Source organism: Eulemur rufifrons, chromosome 30, assembly GCF_041146395.1.
Source record: "Eulemur rufifrons isolate Redbay chromosome 30, OSU_ERuf_1, whole genome shotgun sequence".
Lineage (NCBI taxonomy): Eukaryota > Metazoa > Chordata > Mammalia > Primates > Lemuridae > Eulemur > Eulemur rufifrons.
Genome location: NC_091012.1, coordinates 127,704,077 through 127,725,313, shown reverse-complemented (window position 1 = coordinate 127,725,313; position 21,237 = coordinate 127,704,077).

The following is a 21,237-nucleotide window of genomic DNA, read 5'->3' as shown; positions in this document are numbered from 1 at the left end:
TTAGTTAATATATCTTTATATTTCTGTTGTTGGATTTCAATTTAAGTGAAACTACCAAATGAGAATTTGCCTTCAACAGTTCCTAAAATGGAGGAGATAAGTGAGAGAATGGGTGGGAAATATTGGAAAGCAAGTGCTTTCATAAACACCATAGAAAATATCATCACTCTGTTTTTAAACCAGACTGTCTTCTGAGACTTGACTTCATCTCCCACTCTTTGATTGCATATTTTATTTCTCCACTTTCTTATTTTGCAATTACTAAACAGGATGAACCTTTTTAGAGATACAGATAAGTAAATTGAATAATGGTAAAACAGTATGAAATTCTATGACCTCAGGATAGTCACTATTAACATTTTGCTGTGATCTTTCTAACATTTTCTGATGAAAATATATGCACTTTACAATTAGAGTTATAGTATACTATTTTGTAATATATTTTATGTTATTAAATTATGTTATGTTATAAATATTTTCCCATTTAAGCAAATATGAATATGAGTCATCATTTTTGATGACTGTACGGTATTTATGCTTTATGCACTGCAATGTCTTGGAACAATTTCCTATTGTAACACATTCATAGATTTAGATTTTTTCTGGTTTTTCACTATTTATAAACAATGTAGTCATAAATATCTTTATGTCTGTATCTTTTCTAATTTGTCTGATTAGTTTCTTAAGATCAATTTCTCAGAATTGCTGAATCAAAAAGTATGAAATTATTTAAGGAAACTTGTTAGGATATAAAGCACACTGAGGTTATGAGTGGTGTGCAATATCAGCAAGTAAAAGTTAAATTTTATCTGTAGACTTCCCATTTTTGATGAATCCAAAGGATTTGGGGGTGTCTCATTTCATTTCAAATAATGGTCTTCGTTTCCCTTCTGATGGCACCAGGGGAGGATTCTCAGAACCTCAATAAGATGTGTGCTGCTTCTTCTGAGTAGAGCTAGAATGCTGAGAGAAGAACACAGGGGTAGAAAGTACCAATGTGATCATGGGAAAAAGAGGCAAAAGGTTGGGAGAACAGAGTAAGAGAATATGAGGTCATCAAGATGCTAGCACAGGCAAATTCTGTATGCACTGAAAGATAGTACAAAGTAAATAAATGTTTTTATACCTCCTGGACTCTGAGCATGTGTGATCATGTAATAGTTAAATAATTTTTCTTTCTGGTGGTGTTCCTGAATAAGATGCCAGAGATAATAAGTATAACAAAGTATTACAGATTGCAAAAGATACTGGCTGTTTCTTCACCAGTATTCATGTTCTCTTCCTCCTTGTTAGATTACTAGAGATTTCCCAGGGTCCTTTGGAATTTAATTATGGCCAGTGGAATGTGAACAGAAGTGATGTACTCTACATCCACCCTGGTTACCCAGTGTTTCCATATTCTCTCTCTTCCATTGTCTGGTGATGGAGCCACATGATGAAAGAAGCCTTAGTTCCTAAATGACTACCTGAAACAGGTCCCCCTGGCCAATCTGCTCTGGATCATGATATGGACAAGAAATCAACTTGTATTGTGTAAAATCACTGATTTGGGGGTTGTTTCAGGAGTTAAGCTATCCTAACACACTTATATTTCAAATAACTCAAATGAGTATTTAATTCAACTCCTATTAGATACTTGACCTCACAGTACAACAGGAAGAGAAATAACTCCTGGTGGAATAATCCCTTGGTCTACCTTAAGGACTACAGAACAGCAATATACTAAAGTTGGAAATGGCTTTCAGAATAGTTTCATCAAGTATCCTCTAAACTCTAGGCTTTGACTAGGTAAACTATAAATACTGAGCAGTTTTCTATCATTCACCAGGTAGTCCTCGTCTCTCTGCCCACAGTTGGGCTCAGATGCCTTAGAAATATAATTTTTCAATTCACAATTGCAAAGATGTGGAAACAATCCAAGTGTCCATCAATACATGAGTGGATTAATAAAATGTGGTATATATATATATACCATGGAGTTCTACTCAGCCACAAAAAACAATGGTGATCTAGCACCTCTTATATTATCCTGGATAGAGCTGGAACCAATTCTACTAAGTGAAGTATCCCAAGAATGGAAAAGCAAGCACCGCATGTACTCACCATCAAATTGATATTAACTGACCAACACTTAAGTGCATACATAGTAATAACACTCATCGGGTGTCGGGCAGATGGGAGCGGGGACGCGGTGATGGGTATATACACACTTAATAGGTGTGGTGCGCAGCATCTGGGGGATAGACATGCCTGAAGCTCTGACTCGGGTGGGGCGAGGGCAATATATGTAACCTAAACATTTGTACCCCTGTAATATGCTGAAATAAAAAAAAGAAATATAATTTAGGGTTGGATAGTCACAATTTTACCCCAATCCCCTCTGTTAGTCCTTCAAAATGAGATTCAGTAACAAGACAGGGTAACATAATGTAATAGAAATAATAGTGAGTATTTGGGTCCTCAATTGACTTTGTTTCTTTGATTATTGTGGCTTTTTGCCTTGGGTAAGTCACTTAATATCTTCCTAAGACTCAAAATTTTTTGATTCATTAAAATGGGGATAATAATATCTGCAGTAGTTCCTCAAAGGGATGTTGTGAGAATCAAATGAGATCATGATTGTGATATTCTGTGGACATCTTTAAAGGACTATACAAATTCAGGGTGTTATAGTAAAAATAAATTATTATTACTGATTTCCTCCTAAGTGCAACTCCTAATGTTATGTGGATGCATGATGGGCTTGGGTGGAGGAAGAGAATTAATGGAAAACAGGAGAAATAAGACTGATCACAATGGTTATCATCCTTGGCTGGCCATTGGAATCACCTGTGATACCTTATAAAAATTCATGTACCTCAAAATTTTAATTCAGGAGAACTGGAATGGGCTAAGGTGATTATGGTGTGCAGTCAGAGTGGAGGGTCACTGGTATAGAGCATAGCACAGAGGCTTTCCAATTTGAGTATGTATCATACTTACTCAGGAAGTTTGAGAAAATGATGGACCTGCAGTCTCCCTACCACTCCAGATATTCCAACTTGGTAGTTATGAATGGGGCCCAAAAATGTGCCTTACTGATGAGCTCCCCAGGTGGTTCTAATATAAGGTAGTACATGATTGGGGTAACCATATATAGTCCAAATTGGGACTTTGTTTTTTGAGACATGTGTTATTCTGAGTCCTTTGAGAAGATTATCAAATGGAATTAGATGTACAAGAAATTCATCAGGAGAAATGTCCATGAGAGAAAAGAGGAGAGGGTCAGAAGATGCTAGAAGTGCTGTCAGATTTCAGTGCAGGTATGACCCCAAGGGAAGGAAAGAAGGAAACAAAGAAAGAAAAAAGTATGGGTAGAATCAAAATGTAGTTCTAAGGAAAGTTCAGCAAGACCATAGGGGAGTCCTCAAGCCAAAGTCCAGCATTAGAGAAATTCTGCATTACACAGAAATGGACAGGTGTCCTGCCATGGGGGAAGTGGCCTCAGTGCAAACATGGGATAGATTTCAGAGCACAGAATCTGAGCTCATAGATCAATTACACTCATCAGTTACACTCACTTGAAAATCTGAGAGGTATATCTCATAGCCACCACAAAAGAATATGGGGCCATTCTTAGGAATTTAACTAGGTCAGCAGGTGAGAACTGCTTTGGTCAAAGCAGGATATAAGGACACTTTTTCCATGACCCACACTTGGGAAACACAACAGTTAAGAGAATGAGCTTTATTATCAATGAATATGATGTGGAAGCAATTTTAAAACTAGCCTACTTTATTTCACTATCAGTGGTTCCTTCAGGAACCTAATTAACCTTACTAAACTTCTCTTTACACATTAGTAAAATTAGAATGTAACTAATATAAAACTACAATGCCAGCTTGCTTTATTGAGAAAAAGAACTTATATACATGAAGCAATTAACATAAAAGGGGATCAATCAATGACATTTAGTATTTTTTGAGTTTATCTGGAGAGACAACGTACACCTCCAAAATATTGTCCATGCCAGCTCCAAATTCCACCATGCAACCAGCCCATGAGTTCTCAGCATTGCAGAGTTTAAGACTGGACAGTGACAGGCAGACCACTTAGTCAGGAAACACTTGCTTAGAGGAGTTTAAATGTGAACTTGGACAACAATTAATCAAGACAGCTCACTTGCATGGGGATGGTATTCTGTAAGGGGCATGATTAGCACTTTTGCAGGCCTGATATTGATGGGTTCTCCACGTTTGGTCAGAACTGTTTCCTAGTCTGATACAAAAGCCACTAGTTGGCTTTTAAATCAGACCCTCCCCTCCCCTTCTTGTGTTTGGGCATAAGAGACAGCATTTTTTGAATCTTCAGAGTATGAAAAATGGCTTCAGATAATATTTTAAATATTTAATAACAATGCATAAGAAACAAAATCAATGGAATTAGCTGCAAGTCTCTCCATTAAAGATAGAGGTTGTAAACTAGTTAGATATGTCTGAGAGAATTTTTTTGTTTTTGCTGATATGTATCAATTCAGAGAGAAAAGTTAAAAATCTTATTGCTTATAATTTACAAAGGTTTTCTTTTTGCACTAATATTATAGTTAAGCCCACTCTGAAAACAGACATCCACCATGCTACTAAACGTGACAGGTTTTTACAATCTTAATTAGCTATGAATGCCCTTTTTCAACTTGGGTTAATTCCAGCTATTAATTTACGCCCTGGAGAGCAAATCTGCCAAACATGCTTATTACCTGTTCCTGTGAACAAGAAATTCACCCACTAGCATCCCCAAGACTCTCTCTGCCAGGTTTTGGCCTCTTTTCTCCCAATGATCCAGGTGTGTCTGATGGTAGAGTAGTTTTTTTCTCTAAGCAAGGCTTCTTTATTACTCTTTTGTTTAAAAGAATCTTTATTGAAATATGATTCTAAATCCACACATTTCACCCATTTAAAGTGTGCAATAAATGGCTTTTAGTATATTCACAAAGTTGTGCATTCATCACCACAATCAATTTTAGAACATTTTTATCCCTCCAAAAAGAAATATCATATCCCTTAGCAGTCCTCCCAAATTCCCCATTCCTCTTAGTGCTAACCAATCACTAATCTCCTTTATGTCTTTATGGATTTTCCTATTCTGGACATTTCATATACATGGAATCATATAATGTGTGGGGTTTTGTGATTGGCTTCTTTCACTTAGCATATATTTTCAAGGTTCATCCATCTTCCTGCATGTACCAGTACTTCATAATTTTATTGCCAAATAATATTCCACTGTGTGGATATACCACATTTCATTTATGCATTCATCTGTTGTTGGGAATTTGGTTTTTTTCCACTTTGTGGCTTTTATGAATAATGCTGCTATAAGCACTTATGTACACGTTTTTGTGTGAACATGTTTTCATTTCTCTTAGATATATACTTAGAATAAAATCCTATGTTAACTCTATGTTTTTAGCCATTTGAGGAACTATCAGACTGTTTTCTAAAGTGGCTGCAACATTTTACATTACAACCAGTGCTGTATGAGGGTTCTAATTTCTCAACATCCTCATCGACACTGGTTATTATGTGTCTTTTTGATTATAACCACTCTAGTGGGTGTGAAGTGATATCCCATTGTGGTTTTGATTTTCATTTCCCTGATAGCTAGTGATGTTGAGCATCTTTTCATGTTTTATTGGCCATTTATATATCTTTTTAGGAGAAATTTTTATTCAGATTATTTGCCCATTTTTTATTTGGGTTATTTTTCTTTTAGTATTGAGTTGTAAGAGTTTTTTATACATTATATATACAGCTTTCTTATCATATATATGATTTGAAAACATTTTTTTCCTTCTGTGAGCTGTCTTTTCACTTTCTTGATTTTTTTAAAGCATGAATAATTTTAACTTTGATGATGCCTAGTTGATCTGTATTTTTCTTTTGTTGCCTGTATTTTTGATATCATATCTTACATCATCTAAGATCATGAAGATTTATTCCTATGCTTCTTTTAAGAATTTTATATTTTTGGCTCTTACAGTTAGGTCTTTGATTCATTTAAAATTAATTTTTATATATGATGTGAAGTAGGAGTCCAATTTCATTCTTTGGTATGTGGATGTTCAGTTGTCTCATCACTACTTGTTGAAAAGACTATTATCAATAAACAAGATAGTTTGTGGCTTTATCAAAGGGCAGAAGTCATCATTGGAGGCAGGCCTGAGACAGTAGCAAGAGAACTGACATTACTTCAGGCCTCGGCTGCTTCCCTTAGTCACCATCAGTTCAGCATCTTCCCCATGAGGTGGTCCTCCAGGTTCTTAAAGGGCTCAGGCTTCTAATATGAGGTCAGAAAATCAAAATCATTAGGAGATATCCCTATCACTATCTCCTTCCCTATTATTATCTCTAGCTATATCTATGTATTAGTAACTATCAATAGCTATATTAAGGAATATATTAAAGAAATTTGACCTCACACAATTTGTGGAAGTGGATTAAACAGCCCATGTGAGGCTGTTGCTTCTGAATCTAGTTCTGAACCCCAAAGTCTCAGGACTGGCAGCCAGGAAGGGAAGACAAACATAAAGTAGGAAAAACAAAGATAAACTGAAACCTGCAAGGCTGAGCTGGAACCCACAAAAATGAACTAGCACCATGTTGGTCTCTCACTATAAACTTGATGTTTCAAACATTGATGATGAGGGTTTTCTGCAGAAGTTGTCAAACTTTTACTCAGAGCTAAACACTCAATTGCCATGGGAGTTGGAGAAGCTGTAAGAGACAGGAGCTAGGGGATCTATGAGTCTAGCTGCTGTCCCACATCAAGAGGGTGAGGCAGTGGATGAGGGAGAACCTGTGTGAGCTGCAACAATACCTTATGTCATATACTGATAATTCAAGAGTTAGAAGAAGATGGCTCTGCTTCACTTTTATCATCCTCATCTCATGCAACTTATTTCTTGTGGCCCACATTAACCCAGAACTACACAGGGAAGGAAATTCTGGAGAAATGTAGTTCCAGCTTAGCTAAGTAGACACAGAACAAATCTATAATGCTTGTCAACACAGATAATGTTTCTCAGAGAAGAACTCCTTATTTTTTAGCAGCACTTGATGTCTCTTCATCAGAAAAGAACCCTTACTCTGTAGGGTTCCCATTCCCAGTAGACAGGTAGGACCTACCTCAAAGCTTTCTGGGGCAAGAATTTTGATAGCTGGGATATCAACTGGAGCCCTGAAAAGCATTTTCCACTTTATCAGCTACCTGAAAAGACTAAAGTAATAAAGCTAAAAGGATGTAATTTCTCATCCAATGACATAGGTCTATAACTCATAAGGCTAGCCCTTTACGTTCTCATGGTATGGTATAAACTCACACACTTTTTAACTACGAGCTGTACTTCTGTGAAATTTGCCCTTAAGTAAAGGGAAATGAAGCTAACAAAGAGGAAGAGGGTTGCTTGATATATCTAACTGGCCTTACTTCTTGGATATGACCATAGCTCTCTAAACAGGGGTAAGAGTGTTTTGTCAAAGAGAAAGCAGACATGGGGGCGGGTAGGAATACTTAAACCCTCCTGGAGGCAAATGAATTCCCTTCCTTATTATCCATTTAATTTCCTTGCTTGTTTTGTATATGATCATGGTTAATGAATGGAGGTAGAAACATACAACAAAAGGGAAAACAAAGCAAAAAAATTACTGGCTTTGAATGACTATATAAGACTGGTTTAAAGTTTGAAGGGATTCCAAGAATGAAAGGAATTATAGGTTAGCCTTGCAAATTGTCAGCTGCTTTAGGCTAAACATGATTTATATGTGCTGGAAAGGATTCAGTTTGTTTCTTGTTCTGCCCTAGGATTCCATTTCTCTTCTAGTAACTATGACATCCCCCCCTCCATAAACATAAACCCATTCCTGTCACCAGTAACTTTGAAAAAGAGAAGCAGAGTTTTGCAATGTTTGGATCCCAGTAAATTTTGTGTGCTTATTTTCAACAAATGGCCTGGATGGCTTTTCCCAATAAACTACAAACCAAGCATATTTTGGTTCTTCAAGGGGAAAAACTGTTTTCTTATACACAAGTGAACAAGATAATGATTTATTTATTAAGAATGGAAAATTTATTCTTCATCAAAATCTATAACTTATATCTTTCTCTGGAGTAAATAGTTATGGTAACTGAATACCTGCATTTTTTTTATTTCTTAGCTACATGATTCTCCTTCTTAGGAACCCCTTTGGAACCAGAATGCCCTATATTCTTAATGACTTGCAGAGCCAGATTTATCCCTCTAGTTTCATCCCTGTTGAAATCCCATTAGAAAAGACGGCCTATTGTTATATTTCTACTGCAAATTGCACACCTGATATTTCAGGACATTTAATAATTAAGTGAGGAGTATGACTCCTGAGTCACTGCAAAATGATTTCACAGCAATTGACAAAGTGTATTAGCTATACTTTAGATACAACAGCTTCCAATCTAAGAGGAAAAGGAGCCAGCACCCATTGGAAGACTTAGATGGAGGAGGACACGTTGAAATTACTATGGATTGGAGAAAACCAGGCAGTAAGAACATAGGCCATCTCTAAGTCTTTTTTATAATTGGGAACTTAGAATACTCTACACAGTGACTGGGGATGCTTGTCCCGTCTTTGTGGTATGTGTCATGTATTATTATCCTAGCCCAAAGTATATACACCTCTTTTGATCCAGTATTGGGGAGGCAGGGTTGTTTGTTTGTTTATTTTGTTTTGTTCCATTTGTTTTACAAATACAATGTCTGGTGAAAAATAGATGGTTCTTAACTTCAGAAAATACACAGTCTAAATACTGTGGCTAATGAAAAGTCAAGGATGGTTAGAGTTAGCAACCAGGACACTAGTCTTTCCAAGCTGATGCTAAATCCATACTGACTTTCCCCTAATAGTCCCTCTAGGCCCATTTATTTTCACCCTCCATTGGAAAACATACTTCTGACTTTATTTTCCTTAGGTCTCAAATAATGGAACTTTCGTTGGCTTGTGGGATTTTGCCTAAAAAAGCAAAACATGACCTTATCTACATCTCAGTAATTAGAAGTGGTAGCTATAATAGTTGAAACTTTTTCAACTATAAATATATATGAGAACATCATTCAGTTGAAATTCAAAATGATGAGTTAGATTATCTTTCCTTACTACAGAGAGATGAGCAGCTTTATACTGTCTATTGGAATCAGATTTCAGTGAGGTAATAAGGAGAGCTTGATCAAATTCCCTCCCAAGAAGCATTATTGTCTTAATTTTGTAGAGTTCAAAAATTTTGCTTCTCAATTTCAAGATTCTACTAGAATCAGTAATAAAATTAGTCTGATGACCACATTGCTCTAGAATAACATTCTTTAACATCTGTCCATATAAATACCAATTATCATTAAGAATAGCAGTGACTAGTTTTGAATTTTGTTTTGCCTGAAAATCATTGTTTCTTAAAACTGAAGTTTCTTTACTTTTAACCTGTAAAGATTATTTAAAGAAAATCAGGGAGTTAATATGGGGACCACAGATCAACACTTGATACCCGCCCAAAAAAGAACAATTACTAAAAAGAGGTGTGGGCACAAAATTGAGTACTAGGCTCAGAGGCTTCCAGATTCACTTTTGCCACTAACTAATTCCAACCTTGGATAATCCAAATTGTGTCTGTGAGTATGAGTTTTCTCATCAGGAAAATGGAGTATGGTCTTTGTTTGGCCTACTTCTCTGTGTTCCGATTGCCTAAGGAGGAATGAGAAAGTACTTTTTCAGCTGCAGAGCATCATATGAAGATAAAATTTTATAATGTGATGCTGCCTGTGAGTGACAAAGCCACAGGGAGTCAGGAATACCTCATGATAAACAAATCTCTGACCATGATTTTCTCTAAATTAATTATTCTCAACCCTAGCTGCATATTGGGAAGCTCTAAAAATACTAATACTTGGGCCCCATCACTAGTGACTCTGATGTCATTGGTCTGGGGTGTGACCTAGGCATTGGATTTCTAAAAACTCCCCAGGTGATTCTAACCTGCAGCCAATGTTGAGAAACACTGCAAAGTATTACGGAGTAAGAACTTTTGGATGCCTGATTCCTGCCCACACCTTGTGCTGCTTGTTTGATTTAAATGCTGGCTTGTACATGTAAATAGGTGGAAAACCATACCATGCTCATGGATCGGTAGAATCAACATTGTTAAAATGTCTATACTGCCCAAAGTTATCTACAGATTCAATGCAATCCCTATTAAATTACCAACATCATTTCTCACAGATACAGAAAAAATAATTTTACGCTTTGTATGCAACCAGAGAAGACCCCGTTTAGCAAAAGCAATTTTAAGCAACAAAAACAAAATGGGAGGTATTGATTTGCCAGACTTCAAACTATACTACAAGGCTGTGATTATTAAAACTGCTTGGTATTGGCACAAGTGCAGGGACACAGACCAGTGGAACAGAACAGAAAATCCAAATATAAAACCATCCTCATATAGCCATCTAATCTTTGACAAAGCAGACAAAAACATACTCTGGGGAAAAGATTCCTTATTTAATAAATGGTGCTGGGAAAACTGGATAGCTACGTGTAGAAGACTAAAACAGGACACACAGCTTTCACCTCACAAAAATCAAATCATGATGGATAACAGACTTAAACCTTAGGTGGGAAACTATTAGAATTCTAGAAGAAAATGTAGGAAAGACTCTTACAGACATTGGCCTAGGCAAAGAATTTATGAAGAAGACCCCTAAGGCAATCACAGCAACAACAAAAATAAATAAATGGGACGTGATCAAATTAAAAAGCTTCTGCACAGCCAAAGAAACAGTCACGAGAGTAAACAGACAACCTACAGAATGGGAAAAAATTTTCGCATACTACACATCAGATAAAGGACTGATAACAAGAATCTATTTAGAACTCAGGAAAATCAGTAAGAAAAAATCAAACAACCCTATCAAAAAGTGGGCAAAGGACATGAATAGAAATTTTTCAAAAGAAGATATAAGAATGGCTAACAAACATATGAAAAAATGTTCAACATCTCTAATCATCAGGGAAATGCAAATCAAAACCACAATGAGATATCACTTAACTCCAGTGAGAATGGCCTTTATCAAAAAGTCCCAAAACAATACATGTTGGCGTGGATGCAGAGAGACAGGAACACTCATACATTGCTGGTGGGACTGTAAACTAGTGCAACCCCTGTGGAAAACAATATGGAGATACCTTAAACAGATTCAAGTAGACCTACCATTCGATTCAGCAATCCCATTATTGGGCATCTACCCAGAAGAACAAAAGTCATTCTATAAAAAAGACACCTGCACCCGAATGTTTATAGCAGCACAATTCACAATTGCAAACATGTGGAAACAACCCAAATGCCCATCAATTCATGAATGGATTAGCAAAATGTGGTATATGTATACCATGGAATATTACTCAGCTATAAGAAATAATGGCAATATGGCATCTCTTTGGTTCTCCTGGAGAGAGTTGGAACCCATTCTATTAAGTGAAGTATCCCAAGAATGGAAAAATAAGCACCACATGTACTCACCAGCAAACTGGTTTCCCTCATCATCACCTAAGTGCATATTTGGGAATAACATCAATTGGGCATCAGACAGAGGTGGGGGCTGGGGGGAAGGAATGGGTGTATACCTACTTGATGAGTGAGATGTGCACTGTCTGGGGAATGGTCATGCTTGAAGTTCTGACTGGGGGGTATGGGGGTGGGGGGAGGGGGTGGGTGCATACCTACATGATGAGTGCGATGTGCACTGTCTAGGGAATGGACACGCTTGAAGCTCAGACTCGGGGGGATGGGGGGGCATGGGCAATATATATAACCTGAACTTTTATACCCCCATAATGAGCTAAAATATAAAAAAATAAATAAAAAATAAAAAAAATAAAAAGTGTGGGAAATGAAAAAAAATAAAAATAAAAATAAATGCTGGCTTGTAGAGACATCCTCCTCCCAAGGCTTCACTGGACTCAGCTGTAGGAGGTGGAACACTAGCATAGGATCAGAAAACCTACATATGAGTCCTGGATGTCACCTTTAAGCTGTATGACTTTGGGAAATTCATGGCTATGCCAATGATAATAACAATATGATAGCTACCATTTATTGTGCACTGATTATGGACTAATAATTAGAAATGGTAAACATGTCTAGTTCCCAATAACAACCCAAGGTAGGCATTATTATCCCATTTTATAGCAGAGGAAATTGAGGCTTAACCATATTCACTGACTAACCTATGTTTTTCCTTATTTGTAAAATGGGTATAAGCATAACCTGCCATACAAAATGATAAGATGAGATAACATAATTTGTGCAAATTATTTGTCAACTAAACCACTATACATTTAAAATTTAACAAACATATAGTGGTGTGGAAAAGCATGAGATTTAACTTCAGACAGGCTTGAGTTTCTATCTTAGCTCTGCCCACATAATAACATGGCAACCTTAAGCAGTTTCCTTAGCATTCTTTTGACTGTGTTTTTAAAACTATATAATGGAGATATTATTATCTCCTTTTGTAGGATTATTGTGGATAATGTACCTAAAGAGCAAAGCATAGTGAGTGTCTAGTACTATAGCTCAATAAAAACAGCTATTGTCATTTTCAATTGTTTACATCTCTGTAGGATCAGGTAGTTCCTGCTCCCAAATTTAAGATTAACAGTTATTGAATCTGGAACTCACTTTTTTGTCTTTGTTGTTAGTATCATTGGAATTCTATCTTCATCCTGGATTTTTAAGCAATAGGGTTGGGATTTTGGCTGTGTATGCATTGTCTTTTGGTCTATCTCTATGTTTAAACAGAACCTACTGTTTGGCCAATCTCTTGTTAGTAGGAGTGGACCAATGGCACATCTCCACTTCCATTGTAGCAGGACCTGAAAAGTCAGTACACTTTGGCCACCACCATCATCATCATCATCCTGGTCAGAGTATCCACTAGGAGCTTCAGGATTTACAGACCCTAAAGGAATTTGCAGACCCCATGTCTCAGCCCTATTCTGTGTATGAGGATTCCACTACATCTAACAGTCATTACAGGGAAATTTGAGCCCTTTACCTCTTCAGTCTCACAGTCCCCTACATATCCAATCCATTTACCACAGGTCACTAAAATTTTCTTTCAAATGTAAATTTAATGATCACTTTTGTTTGATTCTCTATTGCCCTCAGGACAAAGTCTAAACTCTTGAGTATGGTATAATAAGCCCATCTCTCCTTGAACTTACCCTATCCTCCAGTCACAGAAAACTTATACTTCCCATAAGACACCATACACTTCCATGCCCCTGTACCTTTTCCACACTGTTTCCTTTGCCTGGAATGTCCTTCTTTCCTTGTCTTGGCAAATACCAGCTTCCCCACCCAGCCCCAGTGAATATTTCACCTGCTCCATGAGGTCTCCTCGGACTCTTCCATGCTGGATTGTGTGCTCCATAGCACCTGCACCAACCTCCAAACAAGCATATTGCCTTGGAATTGTAGGTGTACAATTTTAGAATGTGAGCTCCAATTGTGTGCCTTATTTGTTTTTAAACCCTTAATCTTCAAGAATAGTGCCTGGTCCATAACAGGGGTTCAATGAATGTTTATTGAACAAGTGAATGAAGATCAAATATCTAAACTTGTTAAAGTTGTTGCAAAGTTAGAGTAAATAGACTTTGAGTGAGGGCTCGAGGGCCTTTCCTATATATGAAGTGAATAAATTAGTATAAAAACTTGAAGACGTTTGTTTGGAGTATTTGATTCTTTTCAATTACTTTCTGACTCTTAACTGTGCTATGGATAGTTGATATTAGATAAGTGACTTTTCAATATGGAGTATTATTATAAAATGCTCAAGGTTCAGTATAAGGCATGCAGTATAAAAAAGAATAAATAATATAATTCTCACCTTGAAATCTATTGATAAATATCCTTGACAGAAGTCAGGCAGTCTCCCTCCTAGTACTGGCTCAACAACTGGCTTGGACAGGTCAAATAACTTTTCTGGGTTTTGATTTCCTGCAAATGAAAGATTTGAAAAAGATGATGTCTAAAATCTATGCTAGCTGAAACATTCTATAATTGTGTAAAGCTATGCTCTGAAAAGAAGGTTGACGTATGTTGCATTACAGAGCATTTTCTGCCTTGGGTATTTTATTTTGACTCTATAAAATAAACTTAGGGTCTCTTAAAAGAAATAGCATGAATGCAGGGGAGGAACACCCACGTAAAGATGATTTCAAAACAGGAGAGAAGCAGAATCAAGGTGGAAAGTGAGGTTTGTGACCCAGCGTCTTTTTTCCCTCTATCTTCACACCGTCCTATTTATTTTTTAGGGCAAAAGATGAAAGTAGGTTGGACTAGGAGGGGGATGGGCAAAGGGGCATCCTGCAGCTGCAGTTTCCTTTCATGTCCCCCTTAAACCTAGTGACAGGATGGAGGAAAAGCTAATTGAGGTGAGATGACTTCCGAAGTGCCTGAGGGTCCCAAGTCCTTTCATCTCCCCTTTCCTTCTGAACACTCAAAATCTGTATAATGACAAACACCAAGATTACAATGCTGACAGGGCTGGGCTGAGCATTTTCTGCCCAAAACACATACTTTCTAGACTCTGGAGCCTGGGGGGTTTTGTAAGGAGAGACTGAGGACTTTCGCTGTCTCTCTCTCTCTCTTCATCATGAAAAGGCGGCTGCTTTTGGAATTTCTGTGTTGCTGGTTTGACAGACATGAAGGTGGAAATACCTGTGATTGAGAAAGCAAATGAGAGGCTGATTTCTTCTAAAAGAGATGGGAATTGCACTCTCTGAGGAATGCAGTATGACGTGGGAGTGTCTGAACTAGTCCCCAGAAGGTTCTAATGGGATTCTCTTCTTCAACAACTCTTTTTAAGCCCTGAGGCTCTGTTATACAAGGCTACATTATGCTGACTGAGTGTGCTGCCCAGGTGGTTAACAAGTAGCTCTGTTAGCTCTTAGCAGGCAGTTTTCAGTTGTTTCAGCATTTACTCCCCTCTTAGCTTCTCTCCAAGATGTTTGCATTCTTGGCTGAGTTGTGTTGTGCTGTCTTTTTGATAGTTATATGGTAAATGGATGGGATGGTCTTTGAAAAAGGCCTCCTGAGCTTCCCTTTTCCCTATTAAGTTGGGGAGTTTGTCAACAGAGGAGTGAGTAGCTCTACCAAATGAGCGGCTGTGGTCATTTGTAGTGGTGTTCATTGCAAATAATTACTCTTGACCTCTTCACCCCATTCTGGATCAGCACCATATTGCTTGCAAGGTATTTCTTTTTCAAATCCTAATTTTCCTGCTCTTGGAAATCTGGCATCTGGACAAATGCTGTAGTAAGTAGCAGAGACAGTGGGCACATTCTCACCCTTCCCAGCACCAGTTCTCTCTGTTGTGCTCCCAGGACCCATGGGTTAGCTTCCAAATGCCTTTTATATTAATGTGGTTACTTTTCCCCCAACCTTTACATTTTGTTTCATTTATTTTTGTATGAGTACTAAATTCACATGGCACACAATGGAAAAGGTATAAAAGTATTTAGTGAAATGTCTCCCTCTTATTCCTATCTCCCGGCCTACAAGTCCTCTCTCCTCCAGAGGTAACCAATGTTACTGGTTTCTTCTGAATCCTTCTAAAGACATTCCATATGTATACAAATAACTATGTACACATGTTATTTTTACTCCATTATAAACCCAAATGGTAGCGCACCATACACAGGCGGGCCCCTTGCTTGGTTGACTTACGTGTCTCAGAACTATTTCCATCATCAGTCCTCATATACACATACCTCATTTTTTATAGCTACACAGTATTTCATGGCATGGATGTATCATTATATATTTAACTAACTATGAGGGCATCTGTAACTTAGACATATGTGCACATAAGACATTACTGCAAGGAGCAGCATTACCTCTTACCCTGCTCAGGTAAGTTATGTGATATCTGTGCCTCCTCCCAGGGGCACCAAGTTCAGTGCTAAATTTCCCCATAGCCTGAAGCCTTTATACCCTCTCACCTCTCTGCCACCAGACCTCTGATGCCTGGGAACCATTTTTTTTTTTTCTCCAGTGAGAAGGGTAGATTTCTAACCTCTTGACTTTCATCATTTTATTAGGAATGCTACTTGTGTATAGTTATGGCATTATGCTCTGGGCATGTGAAAAAATTTGTTTCACCATTTCCAGGCCACTTAAGACTGTGACATGTCACTGTGGTGTCACAGCAAGTAATTGCCCTGTTACCCTATTCCCTAGTATCATACATGTGTCATCAGACAGCTCCACTATGCCCAGACACACATCACAGGTCACAGAGAAATCACTTGAGCAACCCAGTTTGAGAGCATAAACTTATTTTAGGAGTTGGATTCTCCGTATTTAATAGTGTATATTGGTTCCTTCACATAGCTCAGCATATATTAATACATCGGGTCCAGACTGAGCTTCCTAGGGCAGGAAACATCATCTGTCTTTTTCATTTTGTTTTCTTCAGTGACTACCACAGTGCCTGGCATCTGATAAGCATTTACTATAGACGATAAGATTTGAGTATTTGGAAAAATATTAGAAAAGATAAACCATGTTGAGTTTTACATAGGTATCTGTCAAGAGTTTTATCAGAGAAGCAAAACCATAAGCACTTATGTAAACTAGGGGATCTATTACAGAAATTTTACCTTACACAATAAAGGAAGCTGAATAAATAGTTTTTTTAAATGGCTAATGCTTCTGCTCCTGGTGCCAGGTCTGAAGTCAGCAGGGCAGTTAGTGCGGAAGGAAAGATGGATGAGAAGTAGGGGAAAGCAAAAACAAACTGGGACCCACATGGACAACTTACAATATGTGCCAGTCTCTAACCGTCCCGAAGCCTCCCAGTCCAGTGATGCAGAGACATGAAGGAGAACCCAGTGCCCTTCATCACAAAGCTGAATATGGATTTGATGCAGGAGTCAGAAAAACTGAAGGGTGAGACACAGTTGGAGCTGTAGGCACTGCAGACCTGACTGGTACCCCAGAAGCTGCATACAGTGGCCCAGGACATGGAGAAGCTGTAGAGGATCTGGAAAGATCTAGAGGAGATTTGGGCCCAGCTGCTGCCCCACACCAACAGGCAAGCCAGCAGATCAGCAACAATGTGCAGGAATTGCAACAGTGTCTGTGCCCTGCACTGTCCTTCCAAGTGTAAAGAAGAATATGGATGCTGCTTCACTCCCACTGTGTAAATCTTACCCCAAATGTTTCTTGTGGCCCATGTTAACCAAAAACTATCCAGAGAAGAGAATTCTGGGAAACATAGTTCTAGGTTAGCTAGTTTGACACAGACCAAATCTACCATCAACAGTGTTTGCCTTCTTCCAATATCACCCCAAAACAGTTTCTCTAAAAGGAAGCATTCATAGACTTTATATTAACCTCCCAATTAAATCTTCAGTATCTATATAAAGGCAAGAAGAATGCTATATCTTTCCACTACTCCACAAAGATAGTGTTTATTCTCATGAGAAGCCTATGACTTTACTCGGAATATAATAAGCACTTTCCCTGGAAGAATCTACTTTACAAAGGTAAAAGAATTCACCTCCAGATGATATCATAGAGCTCAGGTCAGGCAGAAAAAGAATCATGTTTTTCCAGTAGGTGTTTCTTCTGAGTTCAGTATTTTTTCCCTGCTCATTCAAGGTTAAAAAGAAATGTTGTACATGCAATCTCTTTTTCTTCTTGAATTTACTTTCACTTTATCCTTAAAATTTCTAAAAGTACTAAAACATCCTGATAGATCTCAGAGAATCTATTAATTCTTTAAAAGGGTGATATTTTCAGACCATTCCAAAGTTGCTTGGTTCTATTCAGACACTAGAAGATTGCACAAGTGGTCCCAATTTTTCACTTCTTCTTGTATTCCCACCTTTCTCGTATGACTTGTGACTTTGCAGTTCCTCTGATTACAGGGACAAAGTGTATTTCCTCACCACTTGACTTTGGGCTTGGTTGTATGACTTGCTTTGGCCAATGGAATGTTGGCAGAAACAACAGTAGCTCGTTCTGAGCCTGGGCCTTAAGAGGCCTTGTGCCTTTTGCTTGCCCTCTTGCATTTCTGCCATGCCATTAGAAAAGCTTCTCTCAGGTAGTATGACCTCTCAGCATGGACCCCAGAGCAGGCAAACCTGGAACAGAGCTGCTCTAAATGACCTGAGATCTGTGAAAATAAATGTCTGCTGTTTGAAGTCAGTGAGTTTTGGGGTGGTTTGTTAGGTAGCATTTTGTGGAAATATCTGTTCTAGTTATCTTTTGCTATTTAACACCCACTACCACCACTAAAAAAAAAACAAAACAAAACTACACTTAGTGGGTTGCAACAGCAATCTTTTGTTTCTCCACAGCTCTGTGATTTGGGCAGAAATTGTCAGGGAAAAAACAGCTACAATACTTAACTGATATAGACACTTTCAGGCATAAACTCTTCTACCAGCAATGGAAAAATACACCTCTGAGGGTAAGAAACGAAAAGGAAGGAGTAAGAGAAACACAGAAAAAGTACGTGAGAAATATCACCTGTTTCATATCTTTCATCTTAGAGGTTTCCCAGCTTCTAAGCTAGCAACAAAGCAAAAGATGAAACCAATATTAGTATGGCCCACTTGGAAATTAGAAACATTAAAAGAACTTCAGACTTGAGGATTTGGAATAGGAACTTGATAAAATAAAATCTGGGTCACTGCAATGTCATGGACAGAACAATAATTTTAATCAGGTGATCTGGCTCTGCCCTTATACTGCACTACCTTCGTGTAACCTCTGGTACTGGCACATAACCTCTCTGGGTCTCAGGTCTTTTATCTGTAAATGAAGTGAACAGGGTGGTATTGAGATTTCTTCCTGTTCTGACACTCTGTGAATCATTGTCATTTTCTTTATAACTCTGACATCTAAATGATGGCCTGGACTTTCTATATTTAACTCTTCAGAATCTATTTTTGCTACATGCCCTCGATAATGAATGGGATTCCTTAGTAAAACCAAACCTTAAGGTCTGAGTAATAATGAGCTTCAGAATAATGATGGCCAGGCTGAGTGGGACAGCCACACCAGTGGCTGAGCACTCACTTCTCCCTATAATTGAAATAAAATGAAAATACCTTTTCTTTCTTCACTTGGCATGGAAAGACTGACTAATAATTTCAAAGGAGGTTTACTAAAAACCAGGGAAACAAAACAGAAGTAATTGCACCCAAAATAAAGTAGTATAAAATATTCATTTCCAAAATATAGGAAATAAAATTAATAAAGAGTTTTTCTGTGCTGAAATATACTTATGCTAAATAGCTATCTCCTGTCCTTGTGGTGCTATGGATTAAACCTGATAAAACCTAGATTCAAATCCCAGCTCTACCACTTAAACCTTTTACCTGGCTAAGTTGCCTAAGAATATAGAACCTTAATTCTTTCATCTCTAAAATGAGAATAACCATACCTATTGCTCACAGTTGTTGTTAGAATTAAGTTAGATAATCTAGGCAAAGTAATAGGCTTGTAGAAGGTTGACTTAGCTTGGGGGTCTCTGAAAATGAGACCCAAAGACAACGATTCCAATGCACATGGTTTATTAAGGAGGCACAGGGAACACAGCCAGGGAAGTAGGGAAGTGAGGGAAGAAAAGGCTGTCTATAAAGGGTACGATTATTAAGACTGCTGCCAGAGTGAAGGAAGCTTAATCCTCTGGGCAAATTCTAGGAACTGATATAAAACACATGCTTCAGGTAACCCAACTCAGGAATGAAGGAAGCTAGGGTATTTATACACCCACTTCTGTCAGTCATTGTTTAAGGGCAACTGCTGGGTTTGAGAATTTCCCAGTGTTTAACCCTTGGGCAAAGAGATGGAAGGTGGAAGTTGTCTGGAGCACACTAATACGTAAGGTCCCAGGAGCATGGCTAGCATTCGCTGCAAAAGTCCTCACCAAATGTTCATTCCTCTCTTTTCCCCCAGTTCCTAATACAAATTGGTGGCACCAAGCTTGATTTCCTTTCCTGCAGATTCTTGATTGTTCTCTTATCAGAGAGACATTCCTGTTTCACCACTTAAAAGACAACAGTGACTAACACCAATTCACTGAACTTGGGTGGAGAAGCTGCCATCATAGACCTCTTTCCCCTCAGCCCTGCTACTCCAGTCTTAGGGCCATGAAGAGACACAGCTGAACTTCCTTTTTAAGAGTGACACCTATAACTCTGCACAGAGTGCTCCAAGAGAGAGTCCTGATTAAAGTCATTAACTTGTCCCAAGAGTTCCATTTCCAATGCCAAGGACCACGAAGTTTACTGTGCCTCTCATACCAACCACCTTAGCACCCAAATGCAAATCTCTCTGGCCCTTTGTTTTCACCTGTACTCCCTTACATATACTATCCTGCTCTTCCTCTTCCCCACTAGTTATAATCATTCCTTTAAAACTGTTTAGCTGTGCCCTTTGGAGGTGCCCAGTAGCCTCTAACTTGTCACCAGATACTTTCTCTACCTCCTTGCTTTACTAGAAACTTCATTTTCCTTGTCCTGTAATTGGGAACATTGCAGAATGCCATTTCTGAATCTCTTCATTAGAATCCCTTAAGCCTGATCCACATCATTGAGTTTATCATAAAACCATGCAGATTGGTGCAACTATAAATTCCTGGTCATCAATGTTAAAATATCAAATAGACCCTTAGCTCAGGTCTCCTGGCTTTCTGGGTTTCCCTGGTCCATGGCAACTATTTCAAATATTATCCATTCTCATCATATTCCTGACCTTCTCCTGGGCCCTTGTTCACAGCAGATGATTTTGTTTCCTACTTCACAAAGAAATTAGAGGCCATTCATTGGTCAAGACTTCCATATATGTTCTATCATCAAATCAGTTCCCATCCTTTCCTTTTTTCCTGATGTTTCATTGGAGGAGGCTAATTCCTTTGTCCTCCTATTGTCTGGATCCATCCCTCCTTATCTTCTTAAGAATCTTGCTGTCTTAAATCAGCCATCTAGCTGCAACCTTAAAGCTCTCCATTATCAATCAGCATTTTATCATGCCCAAACTGAATTCAAACAAGACTAAACAAATACAAAAAAAAAAATCTTCATTCAATCCCACTGTCTAGTAAAAATTGGCCTTCTCAAAGAGAGGTCTGGCCTTCATCCCAAGTCCAAAACCCAACAGGGC